Source organism: Anarrhichthys ocellatus, unplaced genomic scaffold (genome assembly GCF_004355925.1).
Source record: "Anarrhichthys ocellatus isolate YVR2014 unplaced genomic scaffold, GSC_Weel_1.0 scaffold20, whole genome shotgun sequence".
NCBI lineage: Eukaryota > Metazoa > Chordata > Actinopteri > Perciformes > Anarhichadidae > Anarrhichthys > Anarrhichthys ocellatus.
In genome coordinates, this window is record NW_022280050.1 from 2,680,213 (window position 1) to 2,686,416 (window position 6,204).

Consider the following 6,204-nt stretch of genomic DNA (forward strand, 5'->3'; position numbering starts at 1 on the left):
ACACACACACACACACACACACACACACACACACACACACACACACACAATTTGTTTTATGACACCAATGAGGACTTTGTGTTCACTACATTTATTCTTTAACCCCTCACCATAAACCCTGTTTGGGCAAGGTGAAATGAAAATGACAGGACTACACATTGCATCAACTGCTTAAAACATTTCTATTGACAGGTATTATTCAATTTATTTATCTTAAATTCACAGAACTGTTCTTACAGACCCACACGAATGTCAGACTACATGCACAGCCTTCATACTGCAAAGCTCAGACATCAGGATAATATTACTTTTTTGGAAATATATAAACTACTAACATATAAAATATGATATGATAAATATGTGATGTATAAGTTCCCTGAGCACTAAAAGTGTCATTGGGGCTGTAAGCTTGCTCCTCTCTTGTTGTCATGTGTGGTCTTACATGTGCCGTGTTGCCCTCCGTATTCTGTGTGTTTTTTTTGTTCTCTCTCTCCCTTCTCTCTCGTTATGGAGCTCTCCCTCCCCTCTACCTGGCTTCTCTGTAGGAGTGGAGCACCTGAAACCAATGACTCATCTGAGAGAAGGATAAGGACCGGAGGTGCAATGTGTGGCAGAGAGACACACAGGCCGGCCAGCAGGCAGCACAATTTTTGGGGACTTCTGTCTCCTTTGTTTGGGTTAGAGTGTTGTGTTTTACTTTAGTTTGGGCTGGAGACCACATGCAGTTCATTTAGGTTTTGTTTGGTTCAGTCTTATTTACTCTTGGTTTCGGGGCATGAGCTGGTGCGACGGCCCGCTGCGTGTTTTGTTCAGTGACTTCCCCATATATTTATTTTTTGGCTGGAATCTTTTGTTTGTTTCCCTTGAACTTTGAGGATGGACACTTTTTCTTAACAATAAAGTCAGTTTTTTTTCTTCTCCTCGTAACTGGTCTTGGCGTCCTTTATGTGTTTCGGTCTCCATTAGAGACTTTGCTTGTTTAAAGAGGCTGTAACGCATGTCAACAGCCAGTTTGTCTGCACCTTTAGCCTGTGATGTGAGCAAGCCTGTGACTTTTTTATTATTCCAGAGCATGCATTTCTCTCTATGCCCTGGAGTTGTCCTCAGTGTTTCCTGCCTTTCAACTCACCTCAACTGCATATCTGCTTCCATTCCTGTCATCAACTCCCAAACATAAATACCAGAGGCAGATATATATATACTTATTTTACCATCCCTTATTGTACGAGAGTAGCCTAGCCTTAGCATTCCAGTGTCCTTGTTCCTGCCTGCCTATTTCTGTGAGTCAGTGTGCTATTTGATAGATAAATACTGCATAGATGACACACATGATTATTATTTTACACATTATAATCCCTTAAATATTTAATCACATTTAATAAAGTATCCATCTCAACCTTCTCAAGAGAAAAGGTCTGACACAGGAAATAACTTTTTTCCTGTTCCTTTTCCACCCTTGTCTACTTCAAACACAGGCATTACTGACAGTAATGTAGGACAACTGAACAAACACCATCATTGCTGGCCCCGGAGTCTCTTTGCGGCCACACAGACACAAGTAAAATACTCATAAACGGGCCTTATAGCATAGGAAATGAGGGTGTGTTTGGGGTCCAGCGTCCTGTTAACAAGGTAAACAGCGCTGGGGGTCACTGTGGGGTAATAGCGCTGTTTATCGGGGGCGACCAAGCAGTTTGGCTATTGACATCGGTAATGAGATTAAGACAGATGGGGAGGAGCGGATGGATAAAGTGAGTTGGAGAAGGGGAAGAGGTTACCTTGACAATAAGGTTAATATTTAAATAAATAGGAACAAAATAATAGAGGATGATTTTAAAAGGTAGAGGGAAAAAATGTTTGTTGGCTAAATTCGACTCTGAGCTTATTCATTTTCTCATTCTTCACACTTAAATGATCGCTCTGTGGGCATCTTGGCTTGTCATAGCAGGAAAAGCACAGGTGGAACATTAATGATGACTGCATTACATTGAAGGGAGCCAGCCTGCTCCATACCAGATACCTGGCACTAAATCCAAATAGGGGTTTAGTGCCAGGTGGGTTATACACATACAAAGCATTTGCCTTGGTTTTTGGTGCATACAATAAAAAAATCATAATAATATTATCATACAATAAACATATTAAGGATATAAAAATACAGGCATTACTGCGAGAGTCAAGAACATAAATATAGAACAGATCACAGCCAATCACCTCCCCCCGCAGAGCAAACCTTGTCCTTGCCAGTGGCTGCAGCATATGAGATGGTGATGGAGAAGGTGAGGATGGACTAAATGATGGCAGTATAGAAGAGCACTATCATTGTCTTTGGCATGTTGCACTTCTTCAGCTGCTGCAGTACATCCTCTGCTGTGCTTTGAGGTCCTGGGTGATGATGGAGTCCAGGATGCGTCAGGATTCCACAGCTTTCTTCCAGAAATCCACAACTATCTCCAATGTCTTCAGAGCTCTTAGTTGTTATGACCGCACCAGGTCAGCAGATGGTCAATCTCCCACCTTTTGGCACACCTTAATGGTATGCAGCTAATTTTAATGTTATCATTTGCCAACATATGTGCATGACAAAAAGCTTAGTAAATACATACTTTCAAAATTGTTAATGGGGGCAACATCAATGTTCTAAACCCTACACACTTTCTGATGCAGTTTGCATGTCTTCACATGAGTTGATCCAGTTTGTAAAACACTTCAAGTGAAGGGTAGTGGAACATAAGGTAGACCAGGGACTGTGGTTCCCTGTTTGTCCATGTACTAACTACTGAGGTTGTGAAACAGCGGCCGACCTTCCATCTATGTAATCCAGTTCCACCTGCAGCACAATCACCCTGTGGTGGTAATAAACGCTTTATAGAGTATTAAATTGAAACATTTACAATGAAGTGTGATCAACACAAACAGACCTCCTTGTTAAAGTGCAATACAGTAATAACTACGTAGCGTTACGCCAAGTCTAAATTAATTGTGTGTCAAATGAATCAACAGCTCCTCAAGTTGCAGGACGAAAATAACAAAAGGACAAAGTGTTATTGGTTTTGTGAGGGAAAGCAAGAATGCTTACCTAACTGGGCTTTATCCAGCTTTTTCAGTGTAATGGCTCGAGTTCAAAGATAGTTCTGTTGCCATGGAAAAAGTCCTTGGAAAATCTAAAGTAGCAGTTTTGTTCAAGCAAAACACAGAAAACGAGGATCTTAACATGTTAAATAAACTATTTTCCAAATGTGAGATTGGTTTTGGATCAGATTCCTCTTATTGTGGAGAAATGCACAAAAGGAAGCAGAGACAATCATCAAAGCATACTTAGGAATCAATTGTCAGAAATCCGTATTTATCTTTGTATCCTCTGTATTTTGGTTTCATTGTTCCACCACCTTTGCCACTCCATCATCCCCCAACCCCCTTTCTCTTTCTCCTTTGTGGTCTCTTTTTCATTTTGGTTTATATCTTTACCCTCGCTTCCTTTTATTAATTTTTCAGTGTCTCTCCTTCCTTCCTCACTCTGCCACAGTCTTTTTGTGCACCCTTTCTACCTCCATCCCTCTGTTTCTGCCTGCAGCGTAGTTGTATGTTAATCTGTTGGAGAAGGTGTGTTGGGTTTAATCATCCTGAGGGCTGGCTAGGTGGCTTCTGGAAGCTCGTCTGCTGGGACTAATTGGAACAAAACGCTCCCTTGTCAGACAGACAGAGAGGGATGAAGACAAAATCATGTCTGCTGCTGCGGGTAATAGGACGAGCGTGCTAAGAGGAGCAAGAGATGGAAAAGAGGGTATCAGTGTGAGTGTCGGTGTGATTTGCATACATGCATGAACTCTTAGCTTAGGATGGATGAATGTGAGTGTGTCTGAGTGTGATAAACAAAAACGATTGAGTCTGTGTGTCCATTTGTGTGTGCATTTATGTTTATGTATGCACTTGCTTGTGTGTGTGTGTGTGTGTGTGTGTGTGTGTGTGTGTGTGTGTGTGTGTGTGTGTGTCATCAGCATGCATATGTGTGTGTGCAACAGTGCTCGTCCTGCAGTGACGCATTAGCAAGCTCCCGGCTGGTAAAAGTGATTAAAGGAGAGATGTGCCTCTCCTCTCTTTCTCCCTTTCTCAAACTCTATCAGTGCCATTGTTACGAGTGCAGCTTGTAATGCCACTCCAGTGTCACTTTCCCCTTTAAGGTGCCGCTAAGTGGATTTTGATGCAGTGAAACACTACACGGAGGCCAATTCTCACCTTGCTAATGGAATCAGTGTGTTGTGGAACAAAGCGAAGGGCAAATGATCCCAACCTCAAAGCTTGGCACTGGTAAGACTTTGGTTTTATCCCGAGCAACATAACCCTAAATACGCTCTTACAGTCTTTTCAAACCTATAGTTGGTTTGCTTTGGTCCATGTCAATGAATGAGTTGGTAAACGTTAAAATAGTCAAATTAAAGCGGAGCGAAATGCATCACCAAAAGCAGCATGAGAACACTCTGCTCATTAGTTCGATGAGTCTGCGGTGGGAGCGAGGCAATAAGCAAAGGAAAAAGGTCCTAAAGAAGGTCCTATCGGCCCAGTTATCAAGAATGCAACTTACTTTGTAAATATATTAAAACTAATACACCAGGTACATACTAAGCCTTGAACCGATTGCAAAACATTTCACAGCTGTATAATCGCTAAGTAAATGGATACAATATATACTGGTTAAAAAAGAGCGAAGCTTCATGTGCAATGTCGAAAAAGTTCAAGCAGCATCCAAGTCCACCTGCACGAGAGCACCTTGAATACTGACACAATGACACGACAGTGAACTGTGCCACATCCTCTCACTCCTCATAATTGCTCTCCACTTGCCTTTAATTAAAAGACATAATCCCATTAACAAGCAGAAATAGGATTAATACTGCCTCAGACTCCAGCTGCTGTTCTGTAATGAGTGTGTGCATGTGTGTGTGCGTGTGTGTGTGCGTGTGTGTGTGAATGTGTCTGGTCCCTTGACTCAGAGATATCACCAGTGCCACAAGGGTGATGTGGCTGAGAGGAAGCCAGCAAGACAGAGATATTTAAGAAAGGACAGAGAGAGAAAAAGAGAGACTGGAAAGAGAGTCATGTCATAGAACTGAACAGCTAATTGAAAGATCAAAAGCAGATATACAATCCAGTGCTTTTGAATGCAACATGTTCACAGTTTTGCAACTGTGTGTTGACTGCTTCATGGTTATTTCAAAACAATGTTTAAGCTGATTTCAGGATTGTTTGGATGTACAAACAGTTCTTTGTTAGAAGATATTTTGCATCCACTTAGGGAAAAAAATGTTTTGTTATAAACCCTCCTGACACTATTGTATCCTGAATTTGAAACCTGTAAAGACAGAAGGGTTGAAACAATGAGAAGTGATTAAATGACAAACAGATGTGACGAGAGGTCACAGTCTTTTCCACGGAGACATCCTCCCATAGCCGCTGAGCTAAAGGTGAGAAACAATGACCGTGAAAGGATGACATGCCAGCACAACGCCACTATTGTAGAAATAACAAAGGCTGCTGCCGAGCCACAAGGATAAGAGGACACGGTAACAGGGGAGCGTTCAATGTTCCTGAGTCGATTATGTTGTTGTTGCCTCATAGCGACGCCTTCCCACATCGGTCCTTAATGTACCTCTTACAAGCCAAACACCATCCTTGTTCTCACGTCTGCTCAGTCTTTGCAAGAGTTTCTGCTGATATATAAAAAAAGTAAGTGACCTTGTGTATCATTTTCCATGGTCATCTACTGGTCAGTATCCTAACAGCCAACTCTGTCAAGTCTGTCAATTGTGTGTGCGTGTGTGTGCCTGATGTGTCAGGGTTTGAACCAGTGAGTGGTAGAGTTCAGAGGGCTTGTCTGTGCTCTCTCTGTGGGCTTCTCTCTGACATGACAGGAATGTGACAGCGCCAAAGCACGGACACATCACTGACAACTAAGTTTAGACTGATAAATGTGGCCTTTTACTTTAAAACCAGATATACCTGTCAGTATCATCCTCCATTATTATCATAGATGTAATGAAGTTTGATTAATTGCACACTTGGTGTAGATTTAATCAACACTACACTAGTCCTTGAACCCCCAATAGGAATTATTTTGTAACTATTTTGCCATGAAAATGGTGAGTTCAAACACACACACATATATATATATATATATATATATATATATATATATATATATATATA